The 15,136-nt window shown below is 40.5% G+C and overlaps 1 protein-coding gene across 3 annotated transcripts in view; it reads left to right on the top strand.

The window, feature by feature from the left end:
* Positions 1–15,136, top strand: part of GRIK2 (glutamate ionotropic receptor kainate type subunit 2) — a 462,985-nt gene that overhangs the window by 408,566 nt on the left and 39,283 nt on the right. The window lies entirely within an intron of this gene.

Here is a 15,136-nt window from a genome sequence, read left to right as displayed (position 1 = left end):
TGCCATGTCGAATAATTGTTTTGATTGGAAATGATTATTTTAATGACAAGAAGTACTCAGGTCTGATAGTTCTGGGTGATTATGTCGAAAAGGGATCAGTTTGAAGTCATAAAACCTCGAAATCTTCCATAAATTGGTGCGGCAAAGCATGAAGTTGGGGGATCAAAACTAAGTTAAAGGAACGTCATCAACGACCCTCTGGTGGACAGAGACAGAATACTCTTCCCACCGCTGCACATCAAGCTCGGCTTAATCAAGCAGTTCACCAAGGCTCTGGACAAGGATGGTGACTGCTTCACTTACTTGTGCCAGGCTTTTCCAGGATTGACCATGGAGAAGTTGAAGCTGGCGTCTTTGACGGTCCTCAGATCCGTCAGCTCATCAGATATCCAGAGTTCGGAAACTCAATGAACAAAGTGGAACTGGAAGCGTGGAAGGCATTTGTTCTGGTAGTGAAGAACTTTCTTGGCAACAATAAGGCCAGAAACTATGCAGAACTTGTCAACAACATGCTGACTGCTTTCAGAAACCTGGGCTGCAACATGAGCGTCAAGATGCACTACCTATTTTCACACAGGGACCGGTTTCCTGAGAACCTGGGTACAATGAGTGACGAGCAGAGGGAGAGATTCCATCAGGACATGAAAGAGATGGAGACCAGGTATCAGGGTTGCTGGGACGCAGTCATGATGGCTGACTACTGTTGGACTCTGAAGAGAGACCTCCCTGCCGCTGAGCATTCCAGGAGTTCCAAGAAACGGAAGTTCAAGCCCTGAAGTGTGAAAAATGGTGAAGCAACATGCAATTTACGTGTACTTACCTTTATCAATGCCCACCATTCAGTTTACAGCAATCAATGTTTCTATCAGGTAATCAATATATGTTGCTGGAAAAACATTTTTTTCTCTTAAAAACATATTTTGGATGATATGTGTTGACAAAAATCAGCTGATAATGCCACAAAAATGTAATCGAATTTGTCACAAGATCTGATTTTTTTCAGATCAACATAGCACAAAAACCTGACCTGATGGAGAGAAACGGATGCCGTTTCCTGATTCAGCAGTGCAAAAATACCCTAAATCAGTTGTAGAAATCTAGACAACATTCACAAAGTAAAAAATTGTTGCCCAGTGTAATGCTTGGATCCTGGGAAGCTTAGATAGGGAGCTGTAACCCCTAGGGGAACCATCCACCAGCATACATGTCCCCTTCACCAGGATTTATGTGATCCTGTTGTATCTCTTGTCAAACCAAAAATGTAACAGAGGATCTAAATATATTTAGCAAAAAATAATTTCTGTATTCCTTTCTGTTCAGTATTTTTCTTTCCAGTTCATTCTGGTCTCTATCCATTTTATCCTTCTGTCTTTTCCAATACCAATTGTTAAACCATTTGTATAAAATTGCTGTGATTATTTGAATGATGTTGTAGACCCTTTGAGGAGGATGTGACCTTCTGTTCTTGGCAATCCTCTTAGTCAAGGTTTGGATGCTCTCTTGACTCAACAATTTATGCTTATTACTGGAATGTCACGAGGCACTGTTCTGAAACATATGCACTTGCCACAGGGTATGGCTGAGTAGTAATAAATTACTGTAGTGGGTGAGGTAAGGACATGTCAGTCTGACTCCTAGTCTCTTTGTTTTCTTTTGGTCAGCCAGGCTCAGCTTTAACACTTTGTTAAATGGGTAGTGTTGATAATGCTAAAGCACAGTGGGCTGTGTTTAGGTATTAGGCAAAATAGATACCGTACATTTCCGTGTACAGTGGTACCTGGGGTTAAGAACTTAATTCATTCTTAACCTGAAACTGTTCTTAACCTGAGGTACCACTTTAGCTAATGGGGGCTCCCGCTGCCACTGCCATGCAATTTCTGTTCTCATCCTGAAGAAAAGTTCTTAACCCGAGGTACTATTTCTGGGTTAGTGGAGTCTGTAACCTGAAATGTCTGTAACCCGAGGCACCACAGTATAAGACTAGGTTTCGCTCTTTAGAAATTATCTTATATATGGATAGTGCATAGGGTGGATGTTTGATTGGTTGCTGCCACGGCTGTCAGCAGCTGTTGAGCGTGTTATTGGTTACTGCGTCAATGGCTGTTGTTGATTGGCTGATGCTGCGGCAGTTGGGCGGATAATTGGGCGGGTGAGTGATTTTAGGCAATCTCAACAACTCTGGGCAATCCTCCCCTAAAAAACCTCAACAACTCTTAAATTTGAGTCCCCCAAAATAGGGGGCATCTTATACATGGGGGTGTCTTATAAATGGAAAAGTATGGTGTATGGTACGGGGGTGGGGATTTGGAACACTCCAAGAGGTCTCAGAAAAAGGCAGGGACCTGATGGACCTTGTGGTCTCCTTGTGTGATTTAGCAGGACATTCGAAATAGGCAGGAAATCCTAGTTCTTATGCCAGTCTGCATAGGGCAGTGATAACCAAACTTGGCCCTACAACTGTTTTGGGACTACAATTCCCTTCATTCCTGACCACTGGTTCTCTTAGCTAGGGATGATGGGAGTTGTAGTCCAAAAACAGCTGGAGGGCCAAGTTTGGCCATCACTGGCATAGGAGCTCTGTGGCTGAGGCCAGAAAACTGCTTCAGCCTGAGCCACTTAGTACAATTGCTTTAATTTTATTATTTATTTCTGAGATTTTGACTCTTATAACATGTAACACATAACATTTAAACTCATCAATAACAATGGGTTACATTTTAAATTTAACAGTTGTCTCTTTGCATCCTTTTAGTGTAATTGCCTCTCTAACATGTTGACTCCCAGAATACACTCTCTAACATGTTGACTCCCAAAATCAGAATGCACGTCTTTGTGGCCATTCTCCTGTGCGAGATCACAGGGCCCAAAAGCACGCTTTTCAGGGCACCCAAAAATATGCCCCCAAGTGCTTTGGTGGGGGGCATGAGATTTTGGTGTGAAATTGCAGCATTCAAAATGGCCACCATCCTCTCACATGAAAATACAGGGTATACCAGGACACTTGTGGGGTATTCGTTGTTGATAATGATAATAATATAATTTCATTTATTTATCACTTTACATTAGGCATCTTGAAGTGATTTACAATAATGCACTTACATTGCATTTCACTGATTCTTCCTAAACCCAAGTTTCATTAGGTAAATCAGTTCCGTGACAGAAAAGTGCTTAGGTCTAATATAATGGAAGGTGGGATCTGGATTCAGGCACCCAATCCAAAGAAGATGTAGTTGACTCATAGAAAGCTGGCACTTAGTCGAAATTGTTTCAACCCCTTTTTCATCTTCACAATTATTATTATTATTATTATTATTATTATTAGTAGTAGTAGTAGTAGTAGTATACCACCCTTCAGCTGACGATCACAGGATGGTTCACAATATAAAATGTTTACTTGGTATTTTGTGCAGCAATCACCACCAAGGATTTGATTGATTTGAAAATAGAGTCATTGATCTTTAGGGTTATCTAAAACTTTTGAACTGATTTCTTTCTTTTTTGGCTCTCCCTCGTGGTCTGTTCTACAAGTGTTTTAAATATGAATTGTATAGCTAAGGGGAATCACAGTTTGTGAATATTTCATGCATATGCACTTCTGTAGGAAGCTTAAAGTGGAATTAATGTGGAGTTAATTGTGTAATAAAAATATTTCAGGTGCTTCAACATGCTGTTTGAAGATATCATTTTAGCATGTGAGAAGATTACTGATATGTCTGTTCTAGAATCATTAAACACTTGCCTTTCTCCAAAGTTTGAGGCAGGATAAATTGCTTGTGCATTGATCATTGTCTGATCCAGTATGACACACACACACAAAAATGACTGCAGCATTCCTTCAGTAAAGGTAAAGGGACCCTTGACTGTTAGGTCCAGTCACAGACGACTCTGGGGTTGCAGCGCTCATCTCGCTTTACTGGCCAAGGGAGCCGGCATACAGCTTCCGGGTCATGTGGCCAGCATGACTAAGCCGCTTCTGGCGAACCAGAGCAGCACACGGAAACGCCGTTTACCTTCCCGCTCCGCGGGAAGGTACCTATTTATCTACTTGTACTTTGTGCTTTCAAACTGCTAGGTTGGCAGGAGCAGGGACAGAGCAACAGGAGCTCACCCCGTTGTGAGGATTCAAACTGCCGACCTTCTGATTGGCAAGCCCTAGGCTCTGTGGTTTAACCCACAGCGCCACCCGCATCCCTTCAGTAATGGTATTGCAGGCTTTGCTCAAAGGGGAAAGGCCCAAAGGTTTGCATTTGAATGAAATGAAATTCACATGGACAAAAATGATTGTTTAGCTAAGACTCGATAGGGCCATGTGGAGATCATTCTTGAGGTAAGTTTTCTTTGGACGTAGGGATATTTGATGAATTCAGTCTTCATGAGTTCCGAAATGAACTGGACAAATTTGTAAATCAGAACTTAAAGAGCAATCACATGCACACCACCTATGCCAGGTTTGAGGAGGTTGGATTAGAGAGAAGCATTTGTCCACTCACCTCTCCTAGCTGAGTTGGCCTCTCAGTGGCCACCAGCAGCAGTGTATAAGGTTCCTATTATTGTCACCAGCTGCCCTCTCCCATCATCATTTCTTCTAAAGATTGATGAAGTTAAAACAAAAGGTGGTCTGAATTTGAATCCTATCTCTCCATGATGAATGTGCTTCAAAACACAGCATGCCAGAGCATTTCCAGTAAAGTGTGATACATATTACCATGGAATATTGTATGCAGAGCTTCCTTGCCAGTGTACATTATTCCATTCCTTAAGCCTGGGATTTTGTGACAATTTCTCAGCTGTCAGGTGTAGGCAAGCTTTCTTTTAAGCTAGCATTTTCAATGTGTAGTCCAAGCTTCTTGGTGTGAAACAAAACATTATAAGATTCGTCTTTCTGCCATATGGGGTGAAACTGCTTTCAAACCTAATAATGGGGGCTAAGTGTTCTCATGCTGAGTCCTAAATTATAATTTGTGTTTGACAGCAGGCAGAATGAGCAGAGGTGAAGATTTCATTCTCCTTTCTAAAGCAATCTGGAAACCAAGAATTCTTTAAAGGCAGGTGGTATTGTGTAGCCTTCGAGAGTAAAACAAAAGACCTTTGTCAGTGCACAGAAGCAACTCTCTTGATTTATCTTCCTTATGTCACTCAGCCTGATGGGTAATAGCAATACTACTTGGGCAATAGCAATCCTGCATTTGTTTAATGGTCAGCATATGACCCTATGATTTACAATGAAAGCAAGCTTTCTATATTCCAATAAGTCCCTTGTATGTCTATTATTCTTAATTCATCTTTAGGCAAGCCACAGGGGTGTAATAATGTAAGGAATGTTTACTACGCCATATATATTAAACTCAGTGGGACTTATTCCCAGGTATATGAATCCACTTCAGATCCTAATACTGTCCCCAAAACTTGATTTGGCCTAGTGTTTCTGAGCAATGTTAAAAACACTCAGGGGGGGGAATTGTTTTAATGAGAATTCTAAATTAGTTAATTGTTGTCTTCCTCAAAGTTTTCAGACCCCTTTTACCTTGCAACTTCACTTGATATTGCTGCAGTAGTATTAGGGAAAGGGGATCCCTATCTTCCCCATTGTCTTGTTGAAGTTATAAGTTAAATGTGCATAAAATGCTGTAGTGAATTGCATTGTATTTGTTATTCAAAAAAAAGGTTTTAGGCATATAGGCGGTATTTTTCATAGAGTGTGCTAACTAAATGCTTAAAAACCAAGATCTGCAAGCAAAGCTTTAAAGCTTATTTCTTGTGGTGAAGAGGATTTATTTCCACACAAGAGTCAGATCAGAGACTTTCCATTGGCACTATATCTAACAAGTCTTTGCCATTGTTCTCCGGCTGCTTCCATGATGGTAACAAGGAAGGCAGGCAGGCAGGCAGGCAGGAAGTGGTTCTGTTTTGCCTTTTCCCCAGCTTCCTGGAACACTGTAGGAAGCAAGCTAAAAGATGCACCCACCCACAAACGTTGTTCCTTTCCCTCTGTTTCTTAGGCAGCAATAGCATATGTAGGTGTTGACGGGAAAATTTTATTTGGCACAGAAAAGAATCTGAGCCAAAGAATAACCCTGGGCCTACAAAAGTAAGTTTGCATTAAAAGACAGCATTAAGAAATTGTGGAGGATTGTATTCTGAACTAAAGAATTCTGAACCTCAGTGACATCACTACTTAAGACCGAGACCCAAACTAGATGTGACACAGCCAGCCACACATCCTACTTTTTATTTGTAAGCCAAAAGCAGTTCTGGAAGCTGAATTTGAACAGTTGAATGTACAGAGGAGAGGGGTATTGAAAACAAACCCTATCACCTCCAGCTGGATTTCAGATCAAAATGACTCATCAGGACCCTTTCAGCATATAGGGATCTCTCTCTCTCTCTCTCTCTCTCTCTCTCTCTCTCTCTCTCTCTCCCTCTCCCCAATGGATGGAAAAGCAGCATAGCATGGCAGGTGGTAGTGCTGAGTTGGAAAGCAGAAGGAGGGGGAGGGAAGGATTTATTTATATATATGAACAGCATATCTATAGTTTGTGATAATGTATGTATTTCTGAAGTAGAGGATTCAATCACTATCCATTACATATGCTGCTTCTGACTTACACAAGTGCTGTAGCAGCTAAATTAAAACAAGATGGCACTGTCAGGGCATGTCTGAATGCAGGTGGGGATATATGATGGTTTGAAAGTGTGGATTTGATTATCCCGACCATACTTTTAACTTCGCATCTACACTGACTCCATATTACTACAGCTGTTGGGATCTATGAGAGGAGAGTTATGACACATCCTAGCCCTACTCTCTGCTTTCCTACCGAATCTGGGTGGGAGAGGAGACACATGTGCTAAGGAAGGAAATTATCTGTTTTATGTGTTTGACTACCTCTGCCTCCCTCTGAATATGACACCTAGGAGGATTGGTCCAGTTCACTTCTCACAGGGTATTATTGGTACATATGTTAACATCTTTGCATGCCTGCATGATTGCTGACTGCAAATGCCTTTAGATAGGCAATGGAGCCCACAAATGAACATATAGCTAGTCCACATGACAGTTTTGGGGAAACCTCAGGCAGGTCAAATAAGACTGAATACATGGTGAGGTTGTAGACAAGTGTTGCGCTGTGCTGTATAGTGAATCCTTTTTGCAGATACCTTTCTAAACTAGCATCATGGGAAGTTTGCTTTATGACGCAACCTAAGCCACAACATTCCCCTTTGGAGAAATCTTATTACTTAACATTGTCACAAAGAAAACTGATAGTGGAGTAATCTAGAATTAACTGTGAATTCATTAGTGTTATCAAGTATTTATTTTGAATACTTACACTAATTATCTTGAGCTTCCTAAAGCCAAACATACAACCCACCCACCCCCCTTTTTTGCAGAACAATCAGGCTGCACAGTGGAATTTATTCTGGCCAGCACTGCATTTTTCATTCCATGTAGCACCATTCTTGGCAGGAACACCTTTTCTACCTTTCTTCATTTGTGCTCTATGGACCATGAAAACTGCCATTACAAAGGGAGAGAACACTGTATGAACTATGGTGTGTGTGCGTGTGTGTTTTTATCACTTTTATGCTGACACAACAAAATCGGCTAGTTAACTTAAAGCTTTACAGGCCTCAGCAGTTCTGATAAAAGAGAGAAGGAGAGAGAAAAAACCGAGGTCGTGGAATGGAGGAGACCAGTCAGATAAAATGAAAGGCTATCTTTCATCTTTGATCCCTTACCTTGAAAACTGAAGACAAACTATGGTGCTCTAGTTGTTGGTGGCATGGAAATCAAATTCAGGCAGAAAGGAAGGTTACGTCCACCCTTTCTTTTTTTTAAAGACAAATTAACGAAAGATAATATTGTCTGAAATATTACTGGTGTGCAGAAATCCATCCTTGGTTGGTTGCATGATCGTCCCTAAAATCGTATCTATTAGACTTGCAGCCTGAAAATGAATGCTTAAGATGAAAAGTGAGTAATGCGCCAGAACAGTACAGTATGCCACAGGTATTATGCCAGTGTGGCAGGCATAATACAACTGATACAACTGCAAGTGTTTAGGATCAAGGGATATCCTTTTCCACACACTGGCTAACCAGATGCCTATGGGAAGCCCATTAGCAGGACAAGGGGACAAAGAGCCTTTTCCCACTGCTGTTTCCTGACACCTGGCATTTAGAAACACCCTTCTACTGATGTGCAAACATGCCCACCTTGGTGAAAGTAATAATAAACAGATTAGAATAATACAATGTATTCGATTGTTGTTTTGTACAAAGAGAACTGTCTCAAAGTGACTTAGCAACAAATAAAAATCAATTACACAAATGTTTTATATTCAGGAAAATTGCTTTCCATATCCCCGAGGAAAATGCATAAAGCACATCTGTTAAGAGAAGTACACACAAATGCATTTGAATTTTTGTGCTGACTTTGTATTTTTTTATTAAAAACATGCAAGCTGTTGAGAAAATTGAGGGAACTGAATTTAAGATTGGGATTGAGGCAACTTCACATTGACAGATTCAGTTTCCCACCATTCGAAGGCAAGAGACTCTCCATGGGCCCTCCCTGCTCAGTAGATCTAGCATCTCACTGTCATTGTCACCAGGTGCTGCTTTTCCTCTTCCTTGCCAGTGCTACCAGAAAGCTGATGAACAAAGAGGTGAGTTGAGAAACAGTGAGGAGGAAGAGCTAGCCCAGGGGGCTCCTGTTTTGGGCCACTTATCGGGTATGGCATCTTGGCAGATGCCCACCCATGCCTACATTTGAAGGTAGCCCTGCTTCCACCTTTTCCTCCTCCCAATGCCCCTGCTCTTAGCAGCTTTTCTCCTTTCAGTGTCTCAGGAGGAAGACATACCTGGGAGACAAATTTAGAGTGAGGACTCAGCAGACTGGGTAAAGGTTTAGTGGCCTTATCTCTGTCATGTTTCCATTTTAAATCCTTGCCTTCTAAACATGACTTTTAAAAGAAAATTTGGAACATATGCAAATTATATACACATACCTAATTTGTAGATTGGTCAAAGCCAAGGAATGACTTCATTGTACTTCATGCTTCTCAGCTGGAGCTTTTGCTTCTCGGGATCATTTCACAATCCTTCTTTAAGTGATTGAAATTGAAGGTTGTTTCCTTCTGCACAGTACCACTTGATGAGTGCCAATCACTGCATCTGTCTGCTTGAAATCCTATAATGTCTCCTATTATGATGAGTATATGTTTGATGAATACAACATCGTGTTGGACTTCCACCTCCATTGCTAGACTTTATTCTTTCTTTTTACAATGATGCTGTAAATATTTTATTGTCTTTAACAAAGAAAATGAGAGGAATTTTAAACAGGATTCTAGGTTTCACTGCATGCAATATATCCAACAATCTGTGACTGCATTTTGTCAGATGAAAAACCCAGTTAAAGGTGAGTATCTTAGCTTACTGTTTGTGTAGGATGCAGTGTGGGAAAGTGATGTATGGCCATTCAGATTGAAGTGGAAGAGAAGAGAAGAGCTACAGGGAACCAGGCAGAGGGCCTTCTCGGTAGTGGCACCAGCCCTGTGGAACGCCCTCACATCAGATGTGCCTGACATTTAGAAGACATCTGAAGGCAGCCCTGTTTAGGGAAGTTTTTAATGTGTAACATTTTAATGCCTTTTTAATCTTTGTTGGAAGCCACCCAGAGTGGCTGGGGGGACCCAGCCAGATGGGCTGGGTACAAATAATAAATTATTATTATTTTGAGGTTGTTTTTAAAGCAGTGGCAAGTGGAAAGTTCTTCCAAACCTACAAGTCACTAATCATTCTCTTCCTTGATTTTAAGATTAAAAAAAAATTAAAACAAGCCAAGTAAAAACTCAATCCTAAATATATTTACTGGGAACAACAACAACCTAATTGGTACTTTTTGTTTCTGAAATGTTTGAATATGCAGTGACTTTACCATCTTGTTTTCCATCAGGGAAGTTGTGTGAATTAGCATTTTTCTGAAGTAGTATTTTGTACATTTCTCAGGTGGAAGTGCTGCACCCACGAAAATGGTTTGTAGATGTAATTTGCCTCAAGAACAAATGCACAAACTGATCCCATGCCTGGTGAATTTGGTGAAAGGGGGTGTACTTAGATGGAACCATTAGAGTTTTGTGTAATATAAAATTGTATGGACATTGATACCCAAATCTTACTATTCTGTGGTTGTGTCACATTGTACAGTGCAGATATCAAACCCACACACACCCACACACCCACACACCCAGGCCCACCAGATGCTGCAAAGAGAGACTGCAAAGAAATCTGAAGTGGTCCCTTCACTACGTTTTTATTTTATTTATACGTTTTATTTTATTTATCAGTGCAAAATTGGAAAGTGGGAGAAAAGCACATGCATACTATCAAGTGATTTGATGGCCAACACTTGTTCCTTTGTTCCATCATGGAATGGCTACTGCCTGATCTTCCAATTAAAGTTTTCCAATTAAAGATTACAGAGATAAAGCATGAGTGGAGTATGTTCTCATTTATTTAATACAAAACACCTAGGCTTCCAGTGAACTGGAAGGGAAAGCTGGAAGAGTGCAGTCTAAGACTTTTTTCAGAGCAGAACCTGTGACAGCATCCCCTAGGGTAATGGATGGATTCTCCTTTCAAGTGAATGCGGTGATAATGATACTTACTCATTTTACTATTGTTTATGGCACCAAGAAAGTCAGAAAATGAAAGTGACTTCCTATTTTATTACTGTCAGTGGATGTACATGGTGAGCACAGCTTCTGCCATTCCTGGACTTCTTTTGAGGGTGTGGCAATGAGGACTGCCCTGATGCGCTCTTACACTTCAGAATTTACCGCAATACCATCATGCATAAGAATATCAGAACAGTTTTAAAGATGCTTCCCTCCTGCCATCCTAAATTCACACAGCCATGGGAAAGCTCAATGCTTTCATTACGTTTACATTCATGATCTCTGACACGTAGTTATCTTTCCGTGATCTTTAATTTATGAGTGCTGAGGAAGCCATAAAGCAGTCTCTCCTCTGGATGTCATTGTGATATCTTTCGGCTTGAAGCACCAAGTAGCTGAACTCTTTGATTCCCTTCACCTCTAATTGTCTTGCTAGTCAGAATGGGCTTCAGAGTTTCAGAGTCATTACTGTCTTCCCTCTTCCACGCGAAATGTCACAAATCATAACTATCTCACTTTTAAACTGCATTACCTCATGCATTACAATAGAAAATAAGCTTAATAAATTATGCCACCACAAGTTTTCCCTTCCAGATATCATTTCTAGTTGAGCAGATTATTCCCTGTTAGATCAGATCCAAATATAACTGGTAGGATGTGTCGTCTGCAACAGTGTTATCAGTATCAATCTCAAAACCAAAGTGACCAGAACCTATTTGGTGTAAGAGGAGAAAGGAAGAAGCTTCTCCTTCCTGCTCTCTGTTTGATGCCACCATTGCTGACATCCTAGTTTGCTGGCAATTAAGGGAAGGATGGGCAAGATGGCTTATTTATCAATTACTTACAGTATTTCACAAAATGTATACACTGCTTGATAGTTGTTGTTTTTAACCATCAAAGCAATTTATATATTTTTTGAAAAGTTTACAGATGGGGACTGATGGTGAGTAGGGGTTTTAGGGTGCAGTCTTAACCCTGGCCATGCCACAGAAGGGCTTAATGCCCCATCGGGAACCATGGAGCTCACTCTGGTCAGGGAAGGTAGGTTGTTTTTGCTATGCCTGCTGAAAGCTGGTAGAGCAAAACGGCCCAGAACTCCTGCTGCAACTTGTGACTTGCATAAGCTTTGGAGCCAGTGGATCCACCATAGGAAATGTTTCTCTACAACCAGGCCTTTGGCTGATTGAGCTTTCTATGGCCTTTCAAGTGTTTTTGTGAGAGGAGAGTTGTTGGTTCTGTTCCGTTCTTGTTTTAGTATGTATTTTTCTGTTCTTGTGTGTATTTTCATGTTGTGAGCCGCCCTGTGATCTTCAGGTGGAGGGCAGTGTACAAATTAAACAACAACAACATGTGAGATTGCCTTACGCTGAGTCCGACCATTAGGCCATCTCCCTCAGTATTTGTCTACACTGACATGAAGTGGCTTTTCAGGGTTTCAGATGGGAGTCTCTCCCAGTCCTTTCTGGAGATACTGTGAATGGTACCTGGGACCTTGTCCTTGCATAGCTGGTGCTCCAGTGCTAAGCAATCATCCTTCCCTTGAGCTACGGTTCTTCCCTACCTCTTTAAAATGCCCTGTTTCAGAGATTTTATGCTGGCTATCACCTGCAGACACGAGGGCTAGAATTTTATGATTTCAAAAGAGATGAATGCTGCAGTTTTCAATAGAAAGTTTTGGGCATTGTAGGCTGCAGCTTGAACACCCCTGTTGTTTCCTAGTTGTTGTCACTGAGTTGTTAAATGCGCTATAAATGCTTCAGTCCATTTATTGCTTCTTCTGGGTTTCTGTGGCATACTTATTGTTCCTTGGGGGCAAAACTCAGTTGTATACACTTGAGACAGACTTTTAACCAAAAAAAGGGCGGGTTAGTTGCACATGTATGTTGTTACATAGGTTTTCTTGTTATTTGAGAACACTGACCTTTTTCGCCTGTTCTTTAGACTCATTTTGACTCCTGTGAAAACTGCTGTGCAGCATGCAGCTCAAGTGTATTTTCTTCCAGAGTAATATTGATATAAAATGAATACAAGCACAATTTGTTTTCAGACCACAGCTTGCACAACAAACCTTTGTTTGTGTGCGATCCCCATTCATTATATGTTGTTCTTTCTCTCATCTTTCTCATTCAAATGTCCCTGCGATCAATAGTATATATGATAGTTTGGCACCATCTCAGTGAGTTCTTTCAGATGGATATAAAATTCTATTTTTATTACCACTGGGTCCTGGAAGTGTTTGAATGATAGATTTACAGAAGTCCCCAGGCAAATTGAAATAAGCCTTGAATTGTATCTCAGCAGGGATACTAGGTTATCCTTATTCAGAATAAATGTTCCTCTTTTTATCCCACATATACCACTAATCCTCCTTGGGGGCAGAAGCTACAGATGCCAGTCAGCTCAACTTTAGAAAGGTCTGCAGTGTCAATCTTGTGCTCAATCCCTGTCCCAGAGCTGGAGTTGTACTTAGGTGCAAAGTTTATATTAGCACATGAGAGAAGAAACTTGTCATCTTGTCTTGCCTATTGCTTTCTGGAGTTGAGTTCACTGAAAATGAATTGATAATACAGCACTTTCATTTTTATTTATTTTCTGCATTTCTGTTATAACCCAAAGCTGAGTTCTGCTTGTGGCACAGAAAACACACACATACAAACCTTAAAATACAGTATAGAATAATAAACACTACAACAGATATATGCTGAGCTAGGATCTTGACATTTGTGTTTTTAACATGAGAAGATCCAGAATGAAATATCCTTCTCATATTCATTTATACTGCATGTAGCCTCATCTGATAAAACAGTGGTCATCAACAATTTGGAGAGCACATTTGGAATTTTGAGGAAGGGCACCACAAAATGGTGTGGCCTAACATAAAATGGTTGCTACCTCCAAAATAGCAGAAAAAGAGAGGGGAACATAAAATGATTCAAATATGAAAAATCTATTCAATTCTTTTAATTAACAAAAATGGCAATCTTTTCCCCGCCGTAAATTTTAATAGGTAGAAATGCAACAAGTTAAGCCTTTTGTAGCATGGAAACATAATTATGTGAAGATGCACCTGTCTGCAGCTTTATTTCTCTTATTTTGCTGCCTGCCATTGATGTGGAGCAGTCATCTATTCATAGGCTTAAAAAAAATGTGCGTTTTGGGGTGGGGGAGGAAATACAGGGATCACCTGTCACTCATCTTGCTGCCTGCCAGCCACATGGTACAGTCACCATGCAGCTTCTCTTAAAGAGCTTCTTGAAATTTGGAAGAAATGTCAGAATCCTCCTCTTGCTGCTGGGTTATTTCATTGCCTGCTGGCACGTACAGCAGGCAGCCACTTGAGAGGGGCGTCAGTGGAATATGGGGTGGAGGATATGGTAACCTTTTCTTGTCTGGCTGCGTGCCATATTGCAGGGATTCTTCCCCAAAAAATATGTGATATGCTCAGTGCAGATGCATCTTGCTATTATCTCCTTTGTCCTTATCATCACCCCTTTTCCCGATTGTTCAAAAATTGTTGCGGGAGGGAGCACACTTTTGAGGCATTCTTATTACCATCCCATTTCCGCCCTTACTGACTCACAGCTGGGATTTTTCCCAAGTTGTTTGGGGAGGGGGGAACACAGTGCCAAAACAGAAACATAATCTCCTCATCATACTAGTCTGGGCAAGTATTGTACAACTGCTACTCTAGTGAGTTGTCTTTTCTGTGTTTTTACCTTGTATTTCTATTCTTTTCTGTTTCATATAGTAAAAAACAACAACTCGCCATGCCTTTTTATTTGTGTCTATGACTGGATGTAGTGATTCAAAATTACAACTACATTACTCCATCCATGCACAAATATTTCCCTCCTGTCTTACTATTATTATCACATATTTAAACTTTTAATAGATAGTTGCTCAAGTCAACTTGCAATAGTCTGAGCCTCTTCATTATTTTCCACCTTTTCCTCTGTAACGATGTACTTATTAAATAGCTTGCTATCTTGCTGTGAATTTTCGTCTGGGGTTTTTAGGTACTTTACACATTGCTGCTGTTATTAAAACGAAAGGTAATATGTACGCATGCTATTAGATTACCAACTTCCAGAGATCCTTTAAAAGTTGAAGAGTTCTTAGATGTTGTGAAGATCTCAAGCACATTGAACTGCTGGAGTTTAAAGTTGCATGGTGACAACTAAATTGAAAACTATTTGTATATATCTTGGATTAGCTACAAGGTTTCATCAGCAAGTAATTCACAAGGAAAACACTTTTTCTTTACTCTTTAGCACATTGAAGATAGTTTTTACCATTACAGTGATCGGTTTGGTTATTTTTTCTTAGCCTGCAACACTGTTTTATTATGTTAGATTTCAACTGCTATATTTTCAGCATTTGGTGACTGCCATCCCCATGTGATAACCTGTCATATGATATCTTATCTGTCTCAAATGGAGGCTTTTCAATATGCA

Source organism: Podarcis vaucheri (assembly GCF_965113315.1).
Source record: "Podarcis vaucheri genome assembly, chromosome: 3".
Taxonomy (NCBI): domain Eukaryota; kingdom Metazoa; phylum Chordata; class Lepidosauria; order Squamata; family Lacertidae; genus Podarcis; species Podarcis vaucheri.
Note: the sequence above shows the minus strand (reverse complement) of the source record. Positions and strands in the feature narration are given on the sequence as shown.